The following is a 14,379-nucleotide window of genomic DNA, read 5'->3' as shown; positions in this document are numbered from 1 at the left end:
CACAGTTGATGACTATCATTCATATTTTGTTGAGAAAACAGAAGCAGTGAAATGCAATATCCTCCCATCTCATTCTACTACAATGCAGAAATCTATCTCCCTGTCTCCAGTTAAAATAGATGAAATATCTCAGCTATTTAAAGGAAAAAAAAAAAAAACCCTCCACTTATGCTGTATCTCATCCCTTCTTGCCTCCCTCAATCATCTCACCCTCTTGAGGCTCATCAAACCTCTAGGTCTTCATTCCCACACTGGCCAACTGTTGCCCAATTTCAGCATTCGCTTCATAGCAGAAGCTCTCAAACAACTTGTCAATGCTCACAGGCTGTACTTACCTCCAATTCATTCCTCAGTCCACTCTCATTCTTCCTTCTGTTCTCACTACTCCACTGAACCCCTCCTAATATCTCCCTTCACTTTTTACGATGGACTCCTCTTGCTATGCCAATCAGCAACACGAGACACAATTAACCATTCCCTCTTTCAAGAAATATCCTCTCTTGGCTTGGCTTTCCTCCTGTGTTATCTCTGAAGGCTTCTCATGTGACCTCAAAATGTTTATTCTTCAGGATTCTATCCTGAGCTTGATGTTCTCTCTCTGCCCTTTCCTTTCTAGGCAATCTCTCCAATTCTCAAACTTTATAAATCATATATATCTTGTGATAACCACTTTACAAAGAATATCTCATGCTCACCACAACCAAGTCAGGTAGAAATTATTTTTCCTTGCTGCACAGATAAGGAAAGGTGATCAGAATGATTGCAAACCTAATGCAGTGGTATATACATTGGACTCCCTATCTAGATCTGATTCCAAATAGGAGTTATTTTTTATTTTTCTTAGTCAATCTGAGTTTTTTTTAATTTATTTATTTTAATTGGAGGTTAATTACTTTACAAAATAGGAGTTATAATCTCCTAAGAAAATTTATCAAGAAGTGTATACTTTGATTCTTTAAAGTATCTTAGCATTAATAAATTTGATAAATTTTTAAAATGTATCCTAATGATTTAATTTTGCTTATATATAACAAACTTCCCTGGTGGCTCAGATGGTAAAGCATCTGCCTACAATGTGAGAGACGCGGGTTCAATACCTAGGTTGGGAAGATCTCCTGGAGAAGGAAATGGAAACCCACTCCAGTATTCTTGCCTGGAGAATCCCATGGAGAGAGGAACCTGGTAGGCTACATTCCATGGGGTCACAAAGAGTCAGACATGACTGAGTGACTTCACTTCTTCTTCTATATATAACAAAAGGGAGGAAAAAAGGAATTACCCTTAGCAGAGTAATGTACTCCTATTATTATCTATTTATATAATTCATGGGGAGGGAGGTGGGAGGGGGGCTCAGGGTTGGAAACATGTGTACACCCATGGCAGATTCATGTTGAAGTATAGCAAAACCAATACAATATTGTAAAGTAAAAAATAAATAAATTTTTAAAAATAAATAAAGTGAAAAAAAAATGAAAAAAAAAATCTCTGCAGATGATGACTATAGCCATGAAATTAAAACGCGCTTGCTCCTTGGAAGAAAAGCTATGACAAACCTAGACAGCATATTAAAAGCAGAGACATTACTTTGCCAACAAAAGTCAAAGTTAATGGTTTTTCCAGTGGTCATGTATGGATGAGAGATTTGGACTATAAAGAAAGCTGAGTGCTGAAGAACTGATACTTTTGAACTGTGGTGTTGGAGAAGACTCTTGAGAGTCCCTTGGACTACAAGGAGATCCAACCAGTCCATCCTAAAGGAAATCAGTACTGAATATTCATTGGAAGGACTGATGCTGAAGCTGAAACTCCAATAGTTTGACCACCTCATGCAAAGAACTGACTCATTGGAAAAGACCCTGATGTTGGGAAAAATTGAGGGCAGGAAGAGAAGGGGACGACAGAAGATGAGATGGTTGGATGGCATCACTGACTCAATGGACATGAGTTTGAGCAAGCTCTGAGAGTTGGCGATGGACAGGGAGGCCTGGCATGCTGCAGTCCATGGGGTTGGGAAGAGATGGACATGACTGAATGACTGAATTGAACTGAACCAGAACTTCTAGCGAAAGGCAAGCAGAGAGAATCAGTGAAATCCAGATATGGTAAAGATTGGAAGTGACATCCTAGAGCTCACCATAATTTCGATTTCTTTTGGAGGCGAAATAAGATGTATTTTAAATATTTACTTTCAGGCACTCAAATGACCCTTCTTTGATTCCGATGCCCTTGATGTGGTGACAAACAGAAAAATCATCATAAAAGAAATTAAGATCCAGAGGAAATAAAATAAGCCCCTTTAAAAGATATAATTTGGTATGTCAGAGTGCTAAAACAAAAAGGTACTAATTAGTAGCCGTTTATGTATTTTTTATCTTTTCAAAATGTGCTTTCCTTTGTTTATAACAGTCACTTCATAAACTATAAGGAAACAAAGTTTAAGGAAAAACAAACAAGGAATAGAAAGAATAAAAGATAGATTAATAAAAATCCATCTTTTTAAAAGCATTTTATTTATAATGTTTAATATAAAAGTTTTATTAGTTCATGTTTGTTTAGGGGAAAATAAAAAAGGTTATTTACCTAAAGTTAAAAGTTGTACAGAATAAGCAGCTACTTATTTGAAAGAGCTGGTAATGATTCTGTCTCAAAGTACCTTCCCAGCTGCATTGACAAGTGGCCTAACTTTGTACCCTGTGTAATTTTATAGGCCATAGTCTGCAAAGCACCACTTAAAATGCTGCAGTAGCCCATTAAAGCATGAGTCAGCCTGTCTCGCGTGCCAGCCACTTCAGATCCTGTGTGCCTCCCGTCCATCCGTGGCCCCAGTTCCCGCTGGGCGCCCTGCTCTGCATGAGCTCCAACTAGCGTCAGGACTGACCCCACATCACTTCCCCTCAAGCTGCATAACCTCCTGCCCTCCTGTTGATTCCAAGGTGTGGGCATCAACAGACAAGACCCTGTTGGCGTCCACACGAACTCAGCCTAGAAATGGTAGCAACTTGACATCCCAAAGGGTAAACGTGTAACCACCGGAGGTGGGGAACAGATTACTGCTTCACCCACCCACTCCACTAGCCTGAGATGTCTGTCCAGAAGACAGTCCTCAGGATCCAGCAATCAGCTACCTCCTCTGCCCTCACTCATTCCCGGCCTCATTTTCTTTGTCCCTCAGGCCTGCTCCCTAACCAAGCAATAGAACATAACACTTGCTTCAGGCTCTGTTTTCTGGGAAATCGAGGCTAACTGAGACATTTCCATGTTGTATTAATTATATCTATTTGGTGTTTTTATGGTTTTATAATTTATAAAAGTACTTTCAGAATAATATTTCATTGAAACGTTTAATATAAGGTTTTTGGGGGAAAAAAAGAATGGCTAACTCATGCCCTGGATAATGTATAAAACAATTATGCAAAACAGAAACCTTCAATCTTTTCAAAGTTATGTGTATCTAATCCACACAGCTTTCACTGGGCTTTAACCACTAAGCCTTTCTTTTTTTAGGAATTCAGTCAAGGTCTCTTTAGCCTTCTGTTCAAAAAAAAAAAAAAAAAATTCTGCTATTTCTCATCCTTGTTGTTTTCACATGTGTTCTTCTCATTCTCTTTATTTTATATATATATATATACACAAGAAGCTTTGCATTGATTTGTTTTATGCTTATCGCCCTAGACATATTCCTGTCTCAAGTGTACTATATGAGGGTTATGACCACTGGTATGGAGATCTAGCTGGGTTTACAGTTCCAACTCTCCCAATTACCAACTTTGTGGTTGTGCACAAGTTGCTTAATTTCTTTGGATTTTCATCTGTAAAATTCAGATAAAAATAATATCTATATCATAAGACTATAAAAGATCAAATGAATAATTGAAATTAGAGCAATGGCTAACAAACACTAAACATGTGATCAGAGATACGTTGACTTCTTTCTTTTTTGTTACTATAATTCTTTGAAGAGAGGGAATTCTCACAAGGCTGAAGATAGAAAGATTTAGATGCAAACCTTGGGTTCCCAGATGAAGAGTTGCTTGACCTGAGCAAGTCTTTTAATCAACTCTCCAAATCTACTTAAAGTCTAGATCCTGTTGTCAACTTCAATATGTCCACAATTCCGTATCTGAAATGGAGTGAGAAAGTGTTTAAAAATTCAAAATCATTTTTACTTTAGAAGTATAGTAAGGCACATATATGTACAGTGTATTTTAATATTAATAATATCCCCACTTGGGGACTAGTATAGTATTTAGTAGTCAAACACATAAACATATCTACTGAAAATTTCTGGAATACTTATAAGAGATGGAATAAATTTTAAAATCAATTCAGAGGAATCTGAGCAGGTTTTACCACTGAAAAATCTTGTCCTTATGTCTGCAATCTCTTTGTACTCCTGAATTGCAGAAAATGAACTTTGGAACTGAATTTCCAAGACCTCCAGGATACAGGGCTCTCACTGTGACACAGCTGGCCTTGAAGGAGATGACTTTTCTTCCTAAACCCCTTTCTCCCCTCCTATATTTCTTGAGACGCTCATGAGGCAGAACCAGGTCCTTACATTTGCATATACTACTGCTCCACCAGAAAATTCCCCTTTCTTTATTCAGATCTTTCATCTAGTCCATACATAAATATTGATTGAGCACCTACAGTATACAGTGCAGAATACAAACCATAGGAAGCACACAGTAACAAAAAACATGATTTACTATCTGAAAGACAGAAGCAAATAAAAGTGTTGAAAGAATTAAAATAGTCTACATAGTTGGTCTGCTAGAAATAGGTGGATTTTTTCACGTCTCTCTCTTTCTCCCCCATTATGTGCTTAGACAAAGCCATTTTGGAAATAGCATGGTCTTATTCATAAATGAGTGCTAAATACTTGTCACAAAACTGCAGACACTTCCTTCTTTTAAAATGCTATGCTCTCAAAGATTCATTTTATGATGTCTCTAGGCTTCTGTGCTTTAACAAATAACAAATATTACCCAGAGGGCTGGTACGGGGAGGGAGGAGAGAGGGGGGTTCAGGATGGGGAACACGTGTATACCTGTGGTGAATTCATGCTGATGTATGGCAAAACCGATACAATATTGTAAAGTAATTAACCTCCAATTAAAATAAATAAATTTATATTTAAAAAATATTACCTATTATATTGCTTGCAAACATAAAAATAAGAGAGGATTCCCTTGTGATCCAGTGGTTAAGACTCCACGCTTCCACTGTAAGAGGCACAGGTTCAACTCCTGGCTGGGAAACTAAGATCCTGAATGCTGTGCAGCCATAGCTAAAGATGAATAAATAAACACATTATGTTTCAAAATACTTGCATTTTTACCTTTTATTGGCCTAAGAGTCAATGTCCCTGGAAGCGTGAGCCTGTCACTGAACTTTATTAACATTGGGAAACCCTTTAAATCTCCCTACCCTCTAAAGGGAGAAAATGTTCCTATCATTGGGACCTTCATATTGCCGCCTGATGCAGAGTTGACTCACTGAGAAAGACCCTGGTGCTGGGAAAGATTGAAGGCAGGAAGAGCGGGGACGACAGAGGATGAGATGGTTGGATGGCATCACCAATTCAGCGGACGTAAAGTTGGGCAAACTCCAAGAGACAGTGAAGGAGAGGGAAGCCTGGTGTGCTGCAGTCCTCGGGGTCGGAGGGAGTCGGACACGACTTAGAGATGGACCCACAACATAATAGAGCTGCTCTCTAGGGATATTCTTTCATTATCCCCCGATACGACAAAGTTCACTGATGTCCGCAAAGGCAAAAGCTCAGTTCACTCAAACAAAACGTCGGTCAAATGCACCCATTCGTACCTATTAGAGGTGATGGCCAGTTTGTGAGGTTGTAGTATTCAGTCTTTAGCTCGCCACTGTTTTCTGTGGTGCTAAAATCCGTTCTTCGGATTTTATCTCTCTCTTTTTTTTTTTTTTTTTTGTATCAGTAAACATTTACCTCTGTGTGTGGTTCTCCCCTCAGAAGTGTTCAAATATTTGTTCCGCCGTCGTCGCCCATAATTGTTATTTATTAAGCATGCTGCCCCATCCCTGCGCGGAGCTCACCGGCACCCGGCCTGCCTCCCAGCTGGGTGACGCGGCTCCCTGTGTTCAAACCTAGCTCGCGCTCCCAACGGTCATACTTCACGCAACACAAAGAATCGTTGAAAGCCCAGGCCGGTGTCATCATTGAAATAGAAAAGACGTGGATCATCTCAATATTCAGTTATTTTAGTTTCTTTCCCCATCCCTTGCAAACCAGTTCAAACCAGTCACTTGTTAAGTAGATTAAATAGAAATAGAATAAACTCATTTGTAAGAAGCAGGTCAATTCCTTTTTTTTTTTTTTCATTGAAAAATCAACCCAGAATTTGCAGCCCTTCTTTCAAGGCTTTCCTTCTGAAACTCCATTTAAAAAAAAAAAGAAAAAGAAGAAAGAAAACTAGAATTCCTAGACACCTATTACACTTTTATCCTATTTTAGATCTTTAATGTCAAGCTGATGCCTGCAGCAAATATTTAGTCAGGCAAATTACAGTCTTATCAAAAGAGGGATTTATAAGAGGAAGACAAGCACAAAGCACTCAGGTAATCATCTCTGTTCTTTATGGGGCTGTTTGACGACATCCTAGTCAGTGACAGCGGCTTTATCACTGCCTTTAATGACCATGAATCAGGCAGTCCTGCATAATTCACCGAGAATATTCTGAAGGCCTTTCTGTCTGTTTGAGGGTGTCTATTTCACTGAGCAGTTTTGTGTCCAAGGGATTTCTTGACTAACAGGTGCATCATTACACACACTAACAATTAGCAGAGTGAGGAGCTCTGTAATTCAGTGTGCATCGCCTTATGATAACTACATAAAGAAATGAACTTCCTTTAGGAAGGAAAAATGGAGACTCGCTTAACTTGTCCAAATTCATTTAAGCTGAGATTTTAGGGGAGACTGTGTGTATACTAAGTGGCTTCCCAGGTGACTCAGTGGTAGGGAATCTGCCTGTCAAGCAGGAGACCAGGGTTTTATCCCTGGGTCGAGAAGATCTCCTGAGGAAGGGAATGGCAACCCACTTCAGTATTCTTGGCTAGAGAGCCCCGATGGGCAAGGCAGGCTGGGGGGCTACAGTCTATGGGGCCGTAAAAGAATTGGACGTGACTTAACGACTAAACAACAATTACAATTTGGATTCTGAACAAGTATTTGTGGCTCAATCTCAATCCCCTTTCCTTGCAGTTATGGTTTTTTCTCACACACAGAACTACTGTGGGCAATGTTGTTTTTTTTTTTTTTTTGCAGACTTGTACTGTTCCTGAGTTATTGCATATGGAAGTGGCTTAAAATACTGATTAAGTTAAAAAATCATTCCTTGAGAATCTTTATTCAGCCAAAAAGAAAATAACACAAAGATTTTACCTATGAGAAACTCAAAATAGCTATAGTATTAATAAGAACATACTCATACTTGATTTAAAAATCTAATCTGGGTTACGGGCCGAGTTCATGGCATTGGGAATACCTCATCATATCTTTGAATTTTTACCACTGAAACTAGGAGCTGCAATTCCCAAAGACTTCTTTAGATAACATGTCTTTTGAGAATTTGGAGAGACATACAAGAATACAATACTGATATATTTAATAGTACAGAGAGTGTAGAATAATATAGTTCACAGATTATTAGCACACAAAGTGTGAAAACTTAAGTTTTAAAGTCTCATGACAGTCAAGAAGTTTAAGGTTCTGACCCAGGAAAGACCTGAACTTAGCTTCATCCCCTGAATTCAATGACCATGATAATGGCTATCTCATCTACCAGTTATCACAAGGGCTTGTAGGAATCAAATGGAACAATGCAGGATGCCACTTGATAAAGAATAATATGCTATAGAAGAATGGAATACTGTTGTTGATGAAGTTATATTGATACTACATTAAGAACTAAAGTTGTCATTGATGATTGACCTTACTGATGTCTCAAATAAAGTCCCTATCTGAGCAGCCACTGTGGGTGTTAGACTTCATTATCGTTTGCAGTGGTGCTTCCGATGTGCTCTGTCTCCAGTCTTCCAACACTTGAAGTCTCTCTGACCTCCACCTGGTTGCAATTCTGGTCACAATATTTTCTTTCTTAAAACACGTCTGAAGATTTCCCACTGCCCAGTCCAACTGCTAGCAAGTTAGAATGAGAATATTCCATCAACCAAGGGAAAGTGATCCGGAAGTGATTACAAACAACCCTGGCAAAACCCTCAGTGGCTTCTCCACCCTGTGCTCATTGCTACCCCTCAAGTACCTTGAAAAACTTAGTGAATCCTTGACCAATCAGTTTATCCTTCTCAAGCAGTGCTGGTGATTCCTTCCTCCAATTCTCCAGCCAGCAGGATGTCCCCATCATAGCACCTGAATTTTCATTATTTATTTCTAAGACTGCATTCCATGCAAAGTCACAAAACATAATATGAGTCTTTTCCCTTTGGGTAGTGCTATTGGTCAGGAGTGAACTGGCATGAAATACTTAGTGTTTGCTGTATGAATGGACATGCTACCCACCATTACCTGCTGCTGCCTGCAGCGCAGAGGAAATGCTGTGGATACAGGTGGCACCTGCCATCCAATCGCACTCTTTTCTCTTTGACTCCCTCAAACTCCAAGCAAAGCTCCAGTGAACCTTTTTATGAACACATATCATAGGGTTTCCACAACTACCTATTGAATTAAGGAATGAATGAAAATGGCAGTGAATCTTTGGCCCTTTCTTCTTTTCCAATTTACTTTAGTTAATTTCTAACAACAGCTTGTTCTGACCTTACCTTCATAATATTTTATGTTTTCATAACATTTTAAAACCTTTTTAGAGTACTTTAATTATGCTCACAACGACCAGACATGCCCTCTGCCTTGTAGCCTCCATTCTCTTGCCTAGCTGATCCATTCACCATTAACCTAGTAACCTACTCTGGTCCCACCTAATTTTTTTTTTTCCTTTTCCAAGTGGGATTATATGAGTTGGATGTACAATTTGACAGTATCTCTCTTTGTTGGGAAATTTTATAGCGGGGGATATTGGAAAGAATACTGACCTTGCTTTTAGTTTAGAAGACCTGATTTTTGTTCCTCTTCACAGAATTGGCTACATAATTTCAAGGATCAATGAAAACTGCAAGTGAAATAATTTTACCCTTTGATCAAAACACAGGGAAAAAGCTCTTCCTTTTTTCCCATGATCTCAGCCCACCAAAGGCAGATCTATTCAGTGCCATACCACCTAAGGTCTAAGGCCACTCTCAGAGTAACTGCAGAGTCTTACAGATGGCACAGATGGCACACACCCAGCCCGGGTCCCCAGTACCTATGACCAGACCTCTGCCAGGGACTGAGGGCTGTGATGGTTAGTGGGTAAAATCGGGGAAGCCAGAACTGAGAATCGGTCCTCAAGAGCTGAAAAAAAGGTAAGAGGTGGGATCACACATAAGCAGAGGCTCCAAGTGCCCTGCCTCACTCTGTTGCCCCAGCAGTCTCCCTCCACTTAAAAAACTCAACTTCCAAGGTACAATTACCAAGGGCTTCAAGATGGCAACACTGAACATTTAACTACAAACATGGTGCCCGCTTCTGAACAGAGGGTCCTGTGGGATTGCACTAATTTACTTAAGATAACCTTGCCTCTTCACTGTCAGCACTGCATATCTACTCTTTGGGACAAACATTTTCTAAGGGTCCATCTTATGTAGAGTTAAATTATGTTTGTAATTTTTTATAGTTGTTGTGAATTACCACTCATAATAAGTGCTTGAAGTGTCAGTGGTTATGAGTACGAATTCAAATCCTAATTCTGGTTCTTGCTAGTTAGGGAAACTTGAGATCGTGACACTTGCCATATATTTTAAATTGCTTCATTTATTTTAAATTACAGACTTTGGTCTATATAACAAGACAGCGTATGCATATGTTAGTTAAATTAAACCAATGCCCAGATGCTATCCAAAAAGTTGCATTTGAGAAATAGTCAGCCAACACATTATTATAAATGCACAGTCCAGAAGTCAGCTAGCTTTGTTTCAGAAAAAAAAACCCTTTTCCTAGTGGCCACTAGAAACATTCCTCTTATGCCCATCTTCTGTTAATAGCTAATGCTTTGCTGACTACTGATACTGTATGTCAATTTAATTATTAAAAATAATGACATGCGAATCAACATGATGAAAATTAGACATGGCCACTCGAGTGAAATTAAATGCACTCAGGATAGTCGGATTACCTTAAAAAAAATTTAGGAATACTCACCACTCTTGATGATCAGGATATAAAAATCCAGTGCAACCCACATACTTAGAGATGGTACATTAGGCTACATCCCTTAACTACATGGTAGGGCTTCCCTTGTAGCTCAGTTGGTAAAGAATCTGCCTCAAATTCAGGAGACCCAGGTTCCATCCCTGGGTTGGGAAGATCCCCTGGAGAAGGAAATGGCAACCCACTCCAGTCTTCTTGCCTGGAGAATCCCATGGACACAGGAGCTTGGTGGGCTACAGTCCATAGGGCCGCAAGAGTCGGACACGATTGAACGACTAAACCCCACCGCCCATGTGGTAGCCAGCTACAAACTCTGGAGTTTGGGGACTGTATGTGTAATATAGTCTTCCTGTGCTCTTTTGGTGTTTGCTTCAGGAAACCATTCCTGAAAAGTAACAGTGGGGAAACGTAAAAGGATTGGGACATACTTGAGTCAATAGGAAAGATCACAGGAATTAATTATTTTAATGTATGTGAAGAAATATTGAATTGACTTGTGAAATTAAAAGACACTTGCTCCTTGGAAGGAAAGTTATGACCAACCTAGACAGCATATTTAAAAGCAGAAACATTACCTTGCCGACAAAGGTCCATCTCGTCAAGGCTATGATTTTTCCAGTGGTCATGTATGGATGTGAGAGTTGGACTGTGAAGAAGACTGAGTGCCGAAGAATTGATGCTTTTGAACTGTGGTGTTGGAGAAGACTCTTGAGAGTCCCTTGGACTGCAAGGAGATCCAACCAGTCCATCCTAAAGGAGATCAGTCCTGGGTGTTCATTGGAAGGAATGATGCTAAAGCTGAAACTCCAATACTTTGGCCGCCTGATGAGGAGAGTTTACTCATTGGAAAAGACCCTGATGCTGGTAAAGATTGAGGGCAGGAGGAGAAGGGGACGACAGAGGATGAGATGGTTGGATGGCATCACTGACTCGATGGACATGGGTTTGTGTGGACTCCAGGAGTTGGTGATGGACAGGGAGGCCTGGCATGCTGTGGTCATGGGGTTACAAAGAGTCGGACACGACTGAGCAACTGAACTGAACTGTGACATATATATAACAAAATATGATCTGAGACTTGTACATTAGTTTGCTGGAGCTGCTATAACAAAGTCCTACAGATTGGATGGCTTAAGGAACAAAAATTCACTTTTTTGTAATTTTGGAGTCTAGAAGTCTGAGATCAAGATATTAACAGGGTTGGTTTCTTCTTGAGTCCTTGCTCCTTGGCTTGAAGGTGGCTGTCACCTCCTGAATCCTCATGTTGTCTTCCTTCTGTACATATCTGCTTCCAAATTTCCTCTTCTAATAAGAACGCTGGGCTTCCCTTGGTGGCTCAGTTGGTAAAGAATCTGCCTTCAATGCAGGAAACCACCTGCAATGCAGGATACCTGGGTTCAGTCTCTGGGTTGGGAAGACCGCTTGGAGAAGGAAATAGCAACCCACTCCAACATTCTTGCCTGAGAAAACCCATGGACAGAGGAGCTTTGTGGGATACAGTGCATGGGGTCATAAGTGTCTGACATGACTTAGCAACTAAACCACCACCACTAATAAGAACACGCTGGGATAGAGTCCACCCTAATGACCTCGTTTTAACTAGCTGACTTATTTGTAGTCCCTATCTCAACATTGTGAGGGACTTGAGGTAGGAATTTTTGAGATGAATTTTCAGAAGATACAGCTCAGCCCACAGCAACCTGTTTTCATTACATACCACTAGGGAGATTAAGAGAATAAGTAAATTTTAGTTCTTGAACTTTTGGGCCAGTACTACAATTTAACAAAAACCTGAAATTAAAAGATGCTTACTCCTTGGAAGGAAAGTTATGACCAACCTAGACAGCATATTGAAAAGCAGAGACATCACTTTGCCATCAAAGGTCCGTCTGGTCAAGGCTATGGTTTTTCCAGTAGTCATGTATGGATGTGAGCGCTGGACTGTGAAAAAGGCTGAGCACCAAAGAATTGATGCTTTTGAACTGTGGTGTTGGAGAAGACTCTTGAGAGTCCCTTGGACTGCAAGGAGGTCCAACCAGTCCATTTTGAAGGAAATCAGCCCTGGGATTTCTTTGGAAGGAATGATGCTAAAGCTGAAACTCCAGTACTTTGGCCACCTCATGCGAAGAGTTTACTCATTGGAAAAGACTCTGATGCTGGGAGGGATTGGGGGCAGGAGGAGAAGGGGATGACAGAGGATGAGATGGCTGGATGGCATCACGGACTCAATGGACGTGAGTCTTAGTGAACTATGGGAGTTGGTGATGGACAGGGAGGCCTGGCGTGCTGCAATTCATGGGGTCGAAAAGAGTCGGACACGACTGAGCAACTGAACTGAACTGAAGGACTTCCCTGGTGGCCCAGACAGTAAAGCGTCTGCCTATAATGCAAGAAACCCGAGTTCAGACCCTGGGTCAGGACGATCTCCTGGAGAAGGAAATGGCAACCCACTCCGGTACTCTTGCCTGGAAAATCCCATAACAGAGGAGCCTGGTAGGCTATAGTCCATGGGGTATCAAGGAGCTGGACATGACTGAGTGACTCCACTTTAAGAGCTTTGCAAATTTAAGTTGGCTTGGGCCAGTTCTTGGGAAATCCATCACAATCCTTGGGAAATCCACCTATTGTCTTTATGGCTCAATGTCTTCGTGGATTATAAAATATCTACTTGTTAAGATTCTTTTAATGATGAAATCTATTGATGAATATGAAGTGTCCAGAACAAACACCTGGTGAGTACTATTTACCATTATTAATGTTACCATTTATTGAATCAGTGATGAATTGAATAAGAGAAAGAAAGAATCAATCAATCAACCAATAGTCAGTTTTACTCTTTCATTTACAAAGGAGGAAATTAGAAGTAAGCAATGTTCCCTGCCCAAGTTTTGGGAGATGGAACCTGTATAAAAACTTAGGTAACCAGACTCAAAATTCAATGTTCTTTTCCTTCACTATATCACATAATTCCTTTTAAGAACCAACTTCACAAATGTCCACTAAAGTTTGAATTCCACCCAGCCACACCAAAAAGATAAAGAGAATGTCTCTGACATTTTGTGAATAGAAAATTACTAAATTACTAATATTTCAATTACTAAAGTCTCTTTGTACATTTGTGTATTTCTCAGTAACGTCTGACTCTTTGTGGCCACATGGACAGTAGCCTGCCAGGCTCCTCTGTCCATGGAATTTTCCAGGCAGGGATACTGGAGTGGGTTGTCACTTCCTATTCCAGGGGATCTTCCTGTTCCAAGTCTCATGTGTCTCCTGCATTGGCAGGCAGACCCTTTACCATTAGCCCCACTTGGGAAGCACATTTGTGTATGGTTTAATTTCAAGTGTTAAATCAAATATTTTAACTGAACAATTAAAAGAATAAAGTATTTAATAAATACTATTTGGGCCAAGAGTGTTATTGTTTAAAGAATGTCACATAATCAACACTGAAAAGACTTATCACGAACCAGTTTGAACCAATTTGACTGCACCCATCTATTAGGTTCTGTTTGGTGAATCTTAGTAGCCACCAATAATTATAGGCTAGTTACTTCTTCACAAAACCTATTACTAGGTTTCAATGAAATACAGCCTTAGACCATAGCCTGCAAAGCATCTCAACGTTTTTTTGTAGTAGGCAGAAATGGTCATATAATCTCTTTTGGTAGCTCGATGAAGTTTCACCTCTCTGTTCTCTTTATAGATGTCAAAATACTTTGCATACGTGATGAATCACCAGATCAAACACAGAATTCAGCTAACCGTTTTTGGAGTAAGGCAACTATGATCCTCCCACTCCAATGACAGGACTCAGGATCATCCACGGGACAAGCCAGGGAACAATTCCCAATGACAAAAGTAAAATGTCTGCTAGATTCTATACCCCATCTGTTCATGAAAAGGCCTGAACTTTTTCTAATATAGTTTTATCAATCCACATATTTTTGCACGCATGCTCAGCCACTTCAGTCATGTCTGACTCTCTGAGACTTATGGACTGTAGCCCGCCAGGCCCTCTGTCCACGGAATTTTCCCAGCAAGAATACTGGAGTGGATTGCCATGTCCTTCTCCAGGGGATCTT

This window comes from Oryx dammah, unplaced genomic scaffold (assembly GCF_014754425.2).
Source record: "Oryx dammah isolate SB20612 unplaced genomic scaffold, SCBI_Odam_1.1 HiC_scaffold_26, whole genome shotgun sequence".
Lineage (NCBI taxonomy): Eukaryota > Metazoa > Chordata > Mammalia > Artiodactyla > Bovidae > Oryx > Oryx dammah.
This window is presented reverse-complemented; position numbering follows the sequence as displayed.